We start from the raw sequence: 15,077 nt of genomic DNA on the forward strand, positions 1-15,077 counted from the left end.
GGAGGTGGCTCTGCGTGCTGCCCCCACCCCGAGCAGCGCACGGAGACCCACTGCCCCCCCCCCAAAGGGCACACAGAGACACACCAGCAGCAGCAGAGCAGGGCTAAGGCGGCTCTCTGCCCACTCTGCCTCCCTCCCTCCGTGCCGCGTCGTTCCCGGAAGCGGCCGGCATGTCCCTGCGGCCCCTGGGAGGGGGGTGTCTCTGCGCGTTGCCCCCGCACCGAGCACTGACTCCGCAGCTCCCATTGGCTGAGAACTGCCCCCGCCTAGGAGCCACTGCCAGAAAGGTGTGCTGGTTGCTTTGGGAGCCACGCCACCAGAGGTAAGCGCTGCCCCCCTGACTCCCTCCCACACCCCAACCCCCTGCCCCAGCCCAGAGCCTGCACACAAACTTCCTCCCAGAGCCTGCACCCCTCCCCCCTCCCAACCCCTTGCCCCAGCCCAGACACCGCACCCCACACCCAAACTTCCTCCCAGAGCCTGCACCCCTCCCCCCAACCCTTTGCCCCAGCCCAGAGCCAGCACCCCTCACCCCCTCCTATACCCCAATCTCCTGTCCCAGCCCAGACCCCACACCCCACACCCAAACTTCCTCCCAGAGCCTGCACCCCTCCTCCCAACCCCTTGTCCCAGCCCAAAGCCTGCACCCCTCACACGCTCCTGCACCCCAATCCCCTTCCCCAATCAAGATACCTCACTTTATTTTCATTTACTTCCTATTACTTATAATATAGGAGGAGGATGAAGAAAAAAAGAATGAAAAACGGGAGGGAGATAAGAGAGAATGTTCTTTTTCTTTGCTGGGTCCCAAGGGGGGGAACCCGAAAATGAAGCTGCCTACAGGGCCCCACGAACTCTAAATCCGCCACTGCTCACCCCGGAACCTGTTTTCACTGGGGAAGGAAACAGCAGGCCTTTCTGTGCACATACCTTCATCTGGGGGAAATCTGCCCAGCTAGAATTCAGAAACCTCATAGGTGACGTAAAGTGCCCCCTTTTAAAAAGTGAATCCTAAAATATTCAACCCAAAATATGGGAGTGAGTCTTTTTAATGGGCATGTTGGTTGCCACACCAAAGAGGGAGCTCCCAAGGAGCCAGGTGGAGCCAGGTGTCGTGGTTCTCAGGTTATTCTGGCCCTATCCTTACCCAGTCTATTTATCTCATCTCTATCAGCTTATCACCATGCAATGGAACTAGTGCTAGTGTCTTCCTGTGCCCTGCCTTGCACAGTCCCCCAGGTCTGCACCATAGGCTGCTCCCAGAAGCGTTGCCTTGCGTTATGCTAGGATTGTGTGTTCCCTGCCCCATGCCCTGCTCCAGACTCAGGCTAGCAGGGCTCACGCTGGTGCTCTAAAAAAGAGCTTTGTAGATGGTGCAGCCCAAGCTGGAGCTCGGTCTCTCAAGCCCACCGTTCACCCCCCAGCTTTGGCCAGCCTGAGCCGCACTGGCTATGCAGCTGTTTTCAAAATGAGTCTGTGGCCCTGGGCTGGGAGGCTCACTCCCAATGCAGTGCAGACATGTCCTTCCTGGCAGCCCTCTCGCTGCTCCCCGCGGCAGAGGAGGTCAGTGCCCAAAGGGTCAAACAGCCCTCATTGGCTTAACAAGGCCACTACCTCGTGTCTCCCTGGGGGAGAGAACACTGTGTGAGGGCCCTTTGCTGAACTTTATGAGTCTGCCCTGCTCTCTGTGCCTGCGTCTGACAGACAGGCAGAGCCTTGCACATCTCAGCCCCTCCGTCCCTCCAAATACATTTGCTCTGTCCACTCACTTTCAATGGACTGTTTTCCTCCCTGGTAGTACGTTCCCATACCTGTCCCTGGGAGATGGTGGACTAGGCTCTGTAGATTTTCCCGCTTTTGCTTCCCACTACCCCCAACAGAGCCTTGGTAAAGAATGTCAGTCTCAAGATGGCGTGTGTGAAGTTCAGTGACAGCCGGCTGGGAGCTTCCCATTGAGGGGCTGGTGAGAACATAGGATTGGCCTCTTCTGGAGGGCAGGAGGATGTATGGGAAAAGAAGTCATGGAAGGCTTCAGGCCCAGGCTCTTGGGGATTAGGAGGTACCAGTTGGATGGGAAGGATGAGGCCACTGGCCAAAGCTATCCAGACAGGTTCCCATAGGAGCGTGGGCTGGATGGACAAACCCACGTTCACATAGGCTCTAAGGCCCAGCCTGGCAGTTAATCCCCTGGGATCTATGGGCCGAGAAGCAGAAAAGATAAAAACAACTTCTCATGTAAAGATGGTGGCTTCCTCGGGGAGGCCATTAAATGGCGCTGGAATGGGGCAAGGGGCAAGGTGGGGAACAGCAGCACTTAATCCTGTGGTGACTAGGCAGGCAGGTGGGTTTAGATCATGTGCCAGCTGCTGAAAGGGCTGCCACAGAGCTACTTAGAAGGGCAAGGTCTGTACTCAGCTCACTAGCTCCCCCGGAATAGGAACTCCACTGTGCAGCTGTAGGGGGGCGTCTGTCAGGGTGTGCACGTGTGTTTGTCTCAATGTGTCTGTGCACACGTGCGTGTGTGTCAGGTTGTATGTCAGTTGTGGTGTGCCTGGGTCGGTCTGTGTGTCCCTGCATATGTGTGTGTGCGTGTGAGAGAGAGAGTGTCACGGTGTGTCTGTATGCATGTATGTCAGCCACAGTGGAGCTGTGCATTAGTCTCTGTGTCACCTGTACGTGTGTCAGTCACGGTGTCTCTATTCATATATGTGTGGGTTGGTCTCAGTGTGTCCATGCATGTGTGTGTGTGTTGGACCCTGTGTCCCTGTGTGGGTGAATGGCTCTTCAGACCCTTCTGAAGGAGCTCTGTAAATTGTAATCAGATTAAGGCAGCCAATCACTTAGAGCCCTTGAAAAGGGCATACGTTTTCTAATCAGTACCTAGCATTGAGTCTCACAAAGGGTCTAAGTAACTTGGCAGGGGTCGGGCCCTCTGGAGCACAGGGGAGGGGGCACTCCTTTCTTTTCTCTCTGTCCCTTGTAATTATGTCAATTTGCTAGCCAAATTGTTTGCTTGAGTGGACAGTGGGGGCTTGCCTCCCCGGCCCTATTCATGTGGTAATGTGGGAAGGAACATGGCGTCCTGGCTTCAGGAGATGCTGCCGGCCTCCTGAGGAACAGCACACACTCCCAGAGCAGGGACCCAAACCCTCAGGGGAGAAACTTAGGCAGGCTGCTGGCTGCTAGTGCCCTTCCAACGCCCAGCTCACAGGACAGGAGCAGATCACCGAAGGGGTGCTTGGCTTCCACACAGCGTTTGCTTTAACTTTCATTCTTCTTCCATGTGGTTGAGTCTTGAGGTTCCTTTCCCTGTCCCAGGGCTGCACAGTCACTGGAGGGGACACCGCAGACACTGGGGAATTCAGCTGCAGTAGGATGCCGCCATGTTATGTACGGCATCTTTCATATGGTGCTTTAACGAGTGAAATTCTGCACTTATTTACCAGAGGGAGCGAGGCAAGGCAAAGACAGGGTGCTGCAAAGGAGCAAGAACTTGCACCAGTAGCGGTAAGACAGTGGAAAGGGAAAGACAAGAGGCCGGTGCTAGACAACTGAAGAGAGGTTGAAAGAGAAGGTCTATAAGGATGGCCGAACGGTGGCAAACACAAGGAGGGCAATGCTGAGCTAGATGGGCTGGCCAACCTGCTTTGTATGGGTGAGAAGGGAACAGCAGTATTCTGGGTGTGCTGGAATCTGGAAAGGTGGGACCGGGGTGTGTGTGAGGGGGAGAAGGGAGTTGCAATAGTCTACGCAGGAGGAGATGTTGACCTGCATGAAGACTCCTGCAGGGAGGCCATGCTACTCTTGGTCAAGGTTGCAGAGGCAACCAAAGGCAGGTCTCAGACCTCAAAAGAGAAGGAGAATTCAGCGTCAAGGATGGCATGAAGGTTGCAGACTATGCAGTCAAATGGAAGCTCTGGGTTGAGGAGGGAGAGGGAGGAAATGGAGTTTCATTGGAGGAGGCTCCTCTTGCCCGTCTTGTGGCTTAGTGACATTTGGCTAAAGGAAGTTGCGATGAAGCATTTTCTAAGGTCGAGACAAGCAGAGAGGAAGGTCAGGGGGATTCTGCAGAGAAGGAGGCATCCCCAGAGATGGATGCAATTCCTGAGAACATTGGTAATACAGGGTGAAAGAGTGGGAAGGCAGGATGAAACAACAGGGAAGAGGACCACAGCTGGAGGCTGGATGGTCTGGGGGAGGAGATGAAGGAAGAAATGCCAATGTACGAAATCGGAGCTAGCTATTGTGAAGGGGACATTGTGGAGAATTCATGCAGTCTTTGATTGCCATCCATGCACTTTCTCTGGGATGTAGGCTACCGGGGGTGCCCACAGGACATCTCTGCGACAGATGTGCCCAGGACATCTGGGCACCATCTATGGGATGGACACGAATGGGGGTTGCCGTACATTGCCCCCTGCTCCACCTGCGACACCAGCTTTGTCTCCCATTTGTCAGCTCCTCACACAAGTATGTTTGCACCTTCCTCTATGTTCCAAATGCCCTCCCTGAACTGGCCCTCAAGGCCATTGCCCCTGCTTGTTCAGCTCTCCTCGGGAGTCCCACTCTGCTATGGCACCTATGAGGAATTAGCCAGTGAGCACTGCTGGGGAGAGCTGGCACTTCACCTGTTTAGAAGAACAAAGGAAATTCGGTTTGCAAATGTACACATGTCTGTCCAAACTGTACACACTTGATTGTATCCCTCGCCGACGCCTCCACAGCCAAACTGAATCTAGGGGACATTATTCTGTTTGTTTTAGTCACATGCCAGGGAGGCAACGCAGCTCAGTCCTGACCTGTAGCAACCCCATGTTGGGTCCCCCAATAGCTCTGGCATTCTGGGCAGTACTGTAAAGTGCCAGTGTAGACAAGCCCTCTGACTGGGAACATCTTCTGCTGTCTGCTTGTGCCCCACCCTCTGGCAGCTCTGCCAATGACTGGCTAAACTCCCTGCTATTCCCATCCTGGTCTCCCATGCATCATTCTGCTGCTGCACCTCAGTCCCGACGTGAAGCAGTCTCCTGCTGTCCCTAATTTAGGCCACGTACACAGCTCGGCCCAAGCACTTCCACTCTGACTTGCAGCACTTCCCACTACTCTAGTCCTGGCCCTCTGCTGCAAAGAGAGCGTGAATCATGCCAAACTGTGTCATTGCTTTTGTGACACACCTAACCACCCACACTGGGATGAGCATTTGCATATATTTTGCCTGCAAGCCCTTGTAAAGGGGAGCCTTTATTGCCTGTATAGATCACAGTGTGTTAGTTAAGGGCTTCTTTGTATTGCATCAGACAGAAGATTGCCAGCTGGGGTCATCAGAAGTCCTGGGTGGGGAGAAGAGACAGGAGGAGGGAGAAGCTCTGACAATACAGACTGGAGGATTAAAGGAGCATATAACGTTCCCATTGAGTGAGACAAGAGGCTGTTCACTCAAAGATTGACAGCAACCAGGAGGCGATTCCCAGCACAATATCCAATTAATTCTCTACCCTCTTCTACACTGTCTCCTCCCCCCTTGGGCTGGTACATGAGCAGGGAAGGGCTGAGGCTGAGATCCTCCACAAGGTCATTAATTGCTCTTGATTAAGAGGAGATTGTTGAGCCTGGAAGGATTCAATCCAGGCACCAGTCTAAGTGGGCACCCCTTGTCCCATCCTCACCAGACTCTCATCAATTTGGCCTGCCCCAATAATCCACCTCCCCAAATCTCAAACACGGAAGAACTGTAAGATTGAGGGTTTATCAGTGCTGCAGGCTGGGCTTGAGATGCATCAATAAAACTGTGTGTAAGGAGCACAAGACAGGCCCAGCAGGGGGTGTTATGGGACAAAATGGAGGTGCATTAGCAAAGTTGGCTGTAAAGAGCCCAAAACAGGCCTACCAAGGGGTGCTCTGGATGAAGACTAAGGTTCAGACACTGAACTTTTTGAGCAAAGATTATCCAGGACTTCTGCTCTCTGCTTAATAGGGCTCGTCAAAAACTGTTTTTTGACGGAAAATTTGGGTTTTTGACGAAGAATTTTCCTGCAATAAGTATCTGCTTTCTGCAGAAAAATTTGAATTTGAGTCAAAAACTTTTTGGCTAGAAACCAAAATTTTTCAGCCAAATACTGAACACTTCTGGAGTTTTTTTGTTTCAGGCGGGTGGTTTGAATTTTTTTTTTTTAAATGCAAAATTTTCTATAGAAAAAAGAACAAGGAGTCCGGTGGCACCTTAAAGACTAACACATTTATTTGGGCATAAGCTTTCGTGGGTAAAAAACCCCACTTCTTATACCCACGAAAGCTTATGCCCAAATAAATGTGTTAGTCTTTAAGGTGCCACCAGACTCCTTGTTGTTTTTGTGGCTATAGACTAACACGGCTACCCCTCTGATATAGAAAAAAGCCACATTTTCCAGCCAGCTGCACTGCTTAATTCCAGCCAAGGCTTTCTGTCTCTAGCACTAACATTCTTCATATGAGGTTGGTTAACATGTGAGCTGCTTCTTCTGTGCCATCCTCTGAACTCCATGTCCCAGTCTGATCTCACACCAGTTTTACAACAGTGCAGTTCTGCTGATGTCAGTGAAGTCCCAACTGATTTATATTGGTGTAAATAAGAGCAGAGCTGGACCAATCAGTAAAATTTCTGCACACCTGTGAGAATTTGCTGGTATCTGTCAATCTCTCCTCTTATTCCTTTGCGATCAGCCTGAAAGGTGTTTTTCTGAGATGTACACACTTTGGCTGGCGCTGCTTTGTGAGCTTTGGCTACAGGTGCCAGTGCTTTCAAAGCGGGAAACTTCACAAAACTGCAGGGAAGCGACCATGAAAGCACCACCGGTCCTGCAAGATCTGGAAGCAGCCAAGTTCTTATACCAGTGAGCCCCTGCATTTGGCCAAGCTTCCTGTGGCATTTACATTGTGGCTGGTTCACCTGGGTCTCAGATTAATATCCTGCTGCAAGCTTCTCCCACGTGGCTGGAAACAGGCCTGTGTCCTCTTCCCCCCTTGACTCTTTAGTTAGTGCTGGGGATTGCAGTTAATCCTCCGTGGTTTCTGGGATGGGGCAGAGACAGCATTATGGATTTAGCTGCTTGGTATGTCCCTACAGAGCGCTGCAACCTGGAAGTGCCCTCCTGCAGCCCATGACAGACACAGAGGAAAATGCACGTCTGGCTGTGCCTTCAGCAGCCTTCATTGATATGCACCATGGCCTGAGCGTCCCTCTGCCTCCCGCCTGCTTCCTTCCAGACACACACACACAGTAGAGTTGTTTGAAAGTCCTCTGGCAGTTTTAGTGGCAACGAATAACAGATTAGCCATGATCTGATCAGCCCAGTATCTAAGCTTTATTCTCCCTGCTGACAAGTATTTGAAAGAGGGGAGGGGCCACTTTCAGCCCAAACGATGAATCTTTCACAGACAAGAATGGGCCTTTTTTCTCCAGTGAGGCCTCAGGCTGTTCGGTGCCCTGTTGCTAGGCAAGGCATGGAGCCCGTGATTGCATGCGGGGCCTAGTCTGGCAGAGCCCTCGGGTTAACGGGATCAGGAGATTCACACCAGACATCTTGTTTTGTGGGGTTTCTTTTTGCATAGGCATTTGATTGACAGATAACAGCTCACCCCCGATTCCAGTCTGGATAGTCCCAGCAGTTTCCTGTTGCTTCGCGGGCTCTGGTGAGTTATGGGCTACGAAAGGGAATGTGGGGACTTGTGGGAGATGCCTCGGCGGGGGGAAGGGTGGGACACTTTCTCTGTGGCCACGAAAAGACAGCCGCAGAGGCCTTTCCAGAGCGGTCCATGAATCAGGATGTGTGGAGTTTGGGCCTCAGCAGCTTGGCTTTGATTTGTAAAGCTTGTCCCCCAGGAATGGCCGCTGTACTCCATTCCCACACGCATTCCCTTTGCCACTTGGGACACGCAGCAGCCAATGGCTCCCAGTTCCTCTGGGGAAGCCCTTTCAATGGGGTGTTTAAAAAATGTCTCCCCTGAAGATTCATTTATTCCCCACCTCTCTGATGGGGAACAGGATCTAACTGGAGGGCCCTGTCTCTCTCTGCTCTCCCATTGAGAAATCCCTGTCCCATACTGAAATGCCTGGCCGAGCCTGTGTACAGTGGGTTTTGAAATGGTATGGTTTTCATGACCAGTGAGACCGCTTTTAACCACAAAGAGAACTGAGTGTCCCAGGTGCTATTATTGAGAGATTGCAAGAATGAAACTCGAGTCCCCAAGACCTCTGGAGACAAACCTCAACCCTTCCCTTTCAGAGAGATTTTCATTTTGCTGACACTCCTTGGGCACCAAGCCACTCAGACACCAAATCTATCAGACACCAGACTCAGACACCAGTGCTATCTTCATTTTCCCGCCTCCGCAGCTCTGGGCATTGGCTCTCCCCAATTTCTTTCCTGTCCATCAGGTGTTCTAGCAGCTCAGAGAAGGTTCTGCTGCAATCACCATCATCCACATTTGGCAGTGTGAATTCATTGTCTGAAACCACCTCCTGTCATGTTGTGATGTCTCGGACATCCCGTTGTCACCCAGTGATGCCCCAGCTGGGATGGCCTGCCAGCTCTATTGCTCTTGCGCTTCCTCTGCTTGGCTGCTATAATGAAATCTCAGACTGCACTGTGCATCCACAGTCTCTGGGTACTCTGGGACTCGGCTGACCTCACGAGAGTTTGCAGTGGGAGTTCTGCCATTAGGGCACCTGGGCCACCACCCGCTCACCCATTTAATCGAAATAAAACACAGTCTGCACCCATCCCCCATTTCTGCCCCAGCCACAATACAGTGAGATTCCAGAGCGCTGGAGGAGCCCCTGCCCCAAAGTGGGGGCTGAAAGTGGCTGGCATGGATGGGCAGGGGCAGTATGGGAGAGACTGTTGCGCTGCAGTGGGCTTAGCACTGGTGTCAGGAGTAGCCAGCTGGAGCGTTAACCAGGAGGGAGAGAGGGAGGGATGTTCCCTACTTGCTGGTCATCAGGTGGGATATTACCCTGAACATGCCCTTTGGTGCTCAGTGGCATTGATAACAAGGACAGAGATGGCTACTGGCCCAGAGACCAAAACCCCTAGAGGGGGCCCGGGAAAGCTCCCTGCCATCCCTGTCCTAGCCGGGCGCCCAGCCTTCCCCTGTGTGAACTGTTCTCTCTCCGCTATTCTCGGCAGTGGCTCCAGGGGACTGGTGCTGCTCTGCCCTCTTACCCAAGTATCAAGTTCAGGGGGTACCTTGCGCTTAGCTGCAGGCTTGGGACCCCTCCCAGTGGTGAGCTGGGTGGAATTGGTATCACAGTGAGCTTTACTGGAGGCCTCATGAGGATCCACATGATGCAGCTTCCCATCAAACCCTGATATGTGAAATATGGGACAGTAACATAGCCACTGTCTAAGGCAGGCTGGGCCAAACTCAAGCCTGGTGTAAGCAGGTTCAGGGTCCTAGCCATTTGACTATAAAGCCTCATGCACCCCAGTGGTGCTATGGAAGTATTCCTCTGGGCTGCTGTAGCCCATTCCCAGCAGGGAAGAAGCTACAGGTCCCTGCATGACCCAGAACAGGCTGACCTAAGAGAAGAAAGGCAAATAATTAAAACCAAGGGTTTCCAGGCTATTTCTGGAGCTGCCAGCTTGAGGCGCCCTAGGCTAAGGCACAGCACTCTTAGCTCCCTCCTTTTCCACCAGACAGACAGGTGTATGGGGGGCTGGCTGGGCTTTGTGTCAGGGCCAGAGCACAGAGCAGTGTGGAAGCTGTCAAGTTCCCAGCGCAGCAGAGGGCTGTCACTTTCCCAAAGTGCTCGCTCTGCAGCAGGCAGGCTGTGGAGGGGTGGAAAGGGAGGGGGTTATTGCCCTCATAAATGTAACCCCCACTGTGCATATCACGCGCTGAGACATGGTGCTACTTACCCACCTCTTACCTCTAGGGAGGAGACAGAGCTGGGGGATGCGGGTGGGAGGAAGGGGGGGGATCTTGAGCCTGAGTCTCTTTGGCTCATTTTAGGTTTTCTCTAGTCATCACCTAATGCCCAGGCTCCCTGCCTCAAGGTCTCGCCCATTCCCTACCCTAAAGCTGAAACCACTGCATTTGTTGCACTTGTTCTAGAGGTCAGAGGTCATTGTTCAGTAGTGGGCTGATCCTTCATCCCATAGAGCTAATGAGAGTTTCGCTACTGGGCTCTGGGTGAGTTTCTTTTCCCGAGGCTCCGAGAAGCGCTGAGCTCAGACTAAACCCAAGGCAGGAACTGCTTTGTCTCCTGCTCCCAGGACCAATTTGTGCTTGGTTTCATGGCACAGATTTGGCAGTCTCAGGTGCTTGACACTGCTCCGTTTCCAGGGGCATAGACATCTTTGTTATTTGGTGGGGGCTAGAGTTAAAAATAATGTCATAGCTGCTGGGTATCATTTTTGTAAGTAATTGTACCCCATGACTACATTTGTGCATGTTTCATAAAGTGAGGGAAACGCGTGTCTGCTCCAAATTCAGGGCGTCCTTAGTGTAAGCCCAAAATTTTCGGGAGGGCTAAAGTCCCCCTATGTCCCTAGTTGTCTAAGTCTGTGATCCCAGGCTCCATTGTGCCCAGCTGGGGACAAAAGGTGTGAAACAATAACTGAGGGGTTTGGCTTCCACTCCGGGCCTGGCAAGGGAGACACTTTTCTGCAAGTGCCGATGCTCAGGGCAGGGTTTTAGGGAATTGCCTGGCACCCCACAAAGAGGGCGAGAAGCCAAACCAGAGGAAGCCATATTGTTTCAGGTGTTAGAACAGCCTTTGAGCCTCCTCCACGCTCCCAACAACAAAGCACAGCCTGCTGCAGATTCCACCCAGATTCCACCCAATGCTGTAGGGCCAGGCTCTTAGTTTAAAACAGACTTTGGGGGAATTCAGTGACTGCTAGATCAAGTGGTGAGCTATGGACACGTCCCTCACAGACAGCTCTGCCAGTGCACCTCATCATACCACCCCAGTCCTGACCTCCCCATTCTTTATGCTGAGCCAAAGTCCCCTGTTTGGCATCCTGAGCCCATCCTTATTGGCTCGGGGGTCAGGAATTCCTCCCTCTTGTCTGTTTTTATGGACACTGTGAATGGTCACCCATGGAAAGACTCTCCTTTCCTGCCCTCCCTCAGCCGCTGGAGAATTTCAGGGTATTAATCTTGTGAGAGCACTTGAACTAAAGATACTTCGCTGACATGAAGATGGCCAGCTCCTGGCACATGACCTTTTAGATAGTGCTACTCTGCATTGCAAGGCGCAGAGGGAAACAGAATTGTAGGTAATGTGCTTGAAGGGGCCCACACAGAAACTGTATTTCTCCCTCCTTGTGTAGCCATTAGGAGCTTCTCTCCAGCACGGAAGAGCAGCAGTGATGTCATATGGACTGGAGGGAAAAGCATCAGGGAGAAATCTGTGTTCCCTGCCAGAACAGTTACACCCAATGATACACAATGCAGTATAAGCTGCTGCCACTCTGAGCAGTGGAATCTCCCTTTTATGTGCAAATGGGAAGAAACTGGCCTTGGCTTTGAAATACAAAGGGCCAGATCACTGGCCATGGTAGTGCCCCGTTGTGATGCTCCAGTTGCACAAAGGGGCTGAAAAGTCAGCTTAGCTCATAAATTGAGCATTCCTTTGGCCTGGAGGATTCCCCAGGTGGAACAGAGCCAGCATACTGGCCCTATGCCATCCCACTCAAAGCACTTAGCATAGCTGTGGCAAAGGGAGTATGGCCAGAGAGCTGGTGCCAGAACAACCTTTAAGATACAGGCAGCAGGGTACAACGTAGAGCAACCCTGAGGCTGCTCTAAATTGGACCAGGCACCAAACTGGCCTCTGGGCAACCCCAGGTGGGGTGTGGGGGGGGAATAAAGTCTCTTTTTACTTCCACTTGGGGCCTGCACTGAGCAGAGCTCAGCGGAACCAGAGAATTGGGCCCATTGTACACTGAGGTCTTGTCTACATGGGAAAGTTTTACTAGTTATACCAGTACAGTTATATAGATAAATTATGCCAGTATAACTCCTCCCCTGCATGGAAATTCTTATTCCAGTATAAGAGTGGTTTTTTTGGTTTAGTCTAACCCCCTTCCAAATATTATAAGCTAAGCTGAAAAAAGTCACTCTTCTACTGGAATAAGAGGGTCCACCTGGGGATTATACCAGTATAACTACAGCAGTTTAAATTCACACCTTAACTTATACCAAAAAAACCTTCCCATGTAGGCAAGGCCTGAGCTCCCTTTGCTCTTCCCTGGGTCCCCCAGCCACTCCCAGTAGAATGGATCTTTCACGGTCTGCAGTTTCTCCGGGGCTGAGACATTCCAGCCACTGCTTGTGCCTGACTTCCAAGCCATCAATGACCAGGTCCTAGATTTACTGCCCTCTTTCCTATAGTTCTCTTATAACCCTACAGCATCCTGTGTGCTCGCTCTCTGTCTCAATTGCTAATTTTTGTCTCTTTTTGATCTTCTCCTTTTAGGAATTTGGTCAAATCTCCAGGAGATCATAACAGCTCCATAAGAGTAGGTCACAGCTACCTGTACGGATCTTGCGTGGGGCCGGCATACTGATTTGACTCAACTTCAGACTGATCTGGGGCCTGTTGTCTGAAGCAAGGACCATGAAGTGCCCCCGTCCTTGGCTCACTAGAAAAGGACACTACCCTGATTCTAGCTGGGTACACAACAGTGAACATAAGAGGGAAGGAGCAGGGGTAATTGGAAATTAGACTCATCAGTGCACAGGAATGACAACATTGAAGGGGCTAGCTTCCCACGTGCTGAGTCAATATCATGCTCAGTGGCATGGGCTTCTGGCAGGCTCTGCAGGGCCAAACTCCCAGATGACGGACTGCATCCTCCTTGGTTACTTCAGGTGGGCAAGTGTACCAGTTACCAGACTAAAACCTCAGCTGTAACAACCAGTGCCTCCCCACTGCAATGCGAGTGCTCTGGCTCACAAGGCATCTGTCACTGTAATTACAACATCCGCTCAAGCTGCACGGCTGGTTGGTTAGTATCGGAGATGGGCGGCAGTTGCAGCATGCCATGGCCCAGCCTGGAGGCTCCTCAAGGTGTGGAGGAGTAGGCACGAAGGGCTTAGGTGCCAGCAGCCGGCAAAGCTGTGGGGCTGGTGACTGGAAACCTCTTTGTAGCCCCTGCTCTGGAGGATGACAGCATCTCTGAGGTGTTTTCTAACCTTCCCATCCTAGTGCCCTCATGGGTTTGTCAGGCCCACAAAGGACCTTAGTGTATCTTCTCTCTCTCTCTCTTCTTCCCTACAGATATCTCAGTCTACCTCCCACCCACTTTGTCCAGCTCCCAGCCTGCCTTCTTGTGAAGCAACTGGCCCAATAGCTCGCAGTGGTGACCGTGTTTCTAGAAGCTCCATGTGTGACATCTGGCAAGACAGGCATCAAAAATGGCACCTCCTGACTCTATTCCTCATCCCACAGCTGCTTCGCTTGGCTTCACCTTCATGGTTTAGAACAGCTAGTCACACTTGACATAGATAGACATGAGGAGGAGGCTTTATGTTTGTGTGTGGAATACAAGGAGCTATGGTTTTTGCTTCATTCTTCTTTAAGGAGTCCTGACCACCAGAACTGGTGTGAGACTCATGTCAGACATGCGCAGCAACGCCTCCTACAGCATAGAGAAAGAAAAACACTTTTTGGTTCTGGGCTTTTATGTTCTAGTCCAGTATTTCCCAAACTTGAGATGCTGTTTGTTCAGGGAAAGCTCCTGGTGGGCCGGGCCTGTTTGTTTACCTGCTGCGTCCGCTGGTTCGGCTGATCGCGGCTCCCACTGGCCGTGGTTTGCCGCTGCAAGCCAATGGGGGCTGCGGGAAGTGGCGCGGGCCGAGGGATGTACCGGCCGCCACTTCCCACAGCCCCCATTGGCCTGGAACAGCGAACCGTGGCCAGTGGGAGCTGCTATCGGCCGAACCTGTGGACGCGGCAGGTAAACAAACCAGCCCGGCCCGCCAGGGGCTTTCCCTGAACAAGCAGCGTCCCAAGTTTGGGAAACACTGCTCTAGTGCTTAGATGCTACTGTGCTATATATAATCCTTAGCTAGGTTATATTAGATAGGTAGGTACTATAGAAAACATGACCTACAGAAAATGCAAATGAGTGTGTGCAGGGGGCTCTGGGAGAGGCTGGTGTCTCGTGTCTTGAAATTTGGAACATCCTCCTGGGAACAGGGCCACCTACAGGGTAGAAAAGGGGCACATTTACAAGGCTGAAGGAGGGGAGGGGTACTGTGTCCCTACAAGAGAGGAGAGAAACTTTCCTCCAATGAAACCTGAATTGGAAATTCTTTCATCAGATATTGGAATAAAATATTGTGTGCGAGGGAAGAGAGAATACAACATGAGCAAGCAAGAAACAAGGAAATTATTTCATCCTGATTTTTAATAACACTTCCCCAAATCATAACCATCCTCCCATAGCTACAAATGTCATCAGAAACAGAATCATTACATACGCCACTCTCTCTATGTAACTATCAATACTCTCAATATATATATATATATGACCTATCTCTATAGCTACACCAGCTGTATCTATCTACTTCTGTACCCTATAGGCTAAGATCCAGCATGGTATGAGTTTGGTATCTGGAATACCTTTCCTCAGGGGACTATAGCTAGCCCTTTGCATGCGGGGATGAACTCCATGCAAAACTCAATGAATGACTATACTGAGTTCTGGGACCAAATGGTGCGTAATGATTTCCTTTCACTTCTCCTTGCTTTGGAAGCTGTCTGCTCCCCAGTGGGAGTCCCTCCCAGTGGAGGAATCTCAGACTGGGAGCCCTTGTTTAGTCTGGCCAGTCAGTTCACTTCACCCCATCATTACTTGACCAAAGGTGACTGAAAGAAAAAGACTTAATGCAGCCAGAATGGCGGTTCTACGGGGGCTGGGTGGGGAACTTTGCCTTTCATGACGATGCTGCAAACAACATAGATGTCCTTTTCTAGTGAGCCAAGGAGGGGGGCACTTCATGGTCCTTGCTTCAGACAACAGGCCCCAGCTCAGTCTGAAGTTGAGTCAAATCAGTATGCAGAAGTGGTAGCCACTTGCCAATGGATT

At 51.5% G+C, this 15,077-nt stretch overlaps 1 long non-coding RNA gene across 1 annotated transcript; it reads left to right on the plus strand.

Annotated features, from left to right (window-relative positions):
- Nucleotides 1-7,508: 7,508 nt before the first annotated feature.
- Nucleotides 7,509-13,630, plus strand: LOC141994567 (uncharacterized). The gene is made up of 3 exons (XR_012641169.1): nt 7,509-7,665; nt 12,461-12,855; nt 13,265-13,630. It is a non-coding gene; the product is annotated as an uncharacterized LOC141994567 (long non-coding RNA).
- The last annotated feature ends 1,447 nt before the right edge of the window (nt 13,631-15,077 follow it).

The sequence above is a fragment of the Natator depressus genome, chromosome 10 (genome assembly GCF_965152275.1).
Source record: "Natator depressus isolate rNatDep1 chromosome 10, rNatDep2.hap1, whole genome shotgun sequence".
Lineage (NCBI taxonomy): Eukaryota > Metazoa > Chordata > Testudines > Cheloniidae > Natator > Natator depressus.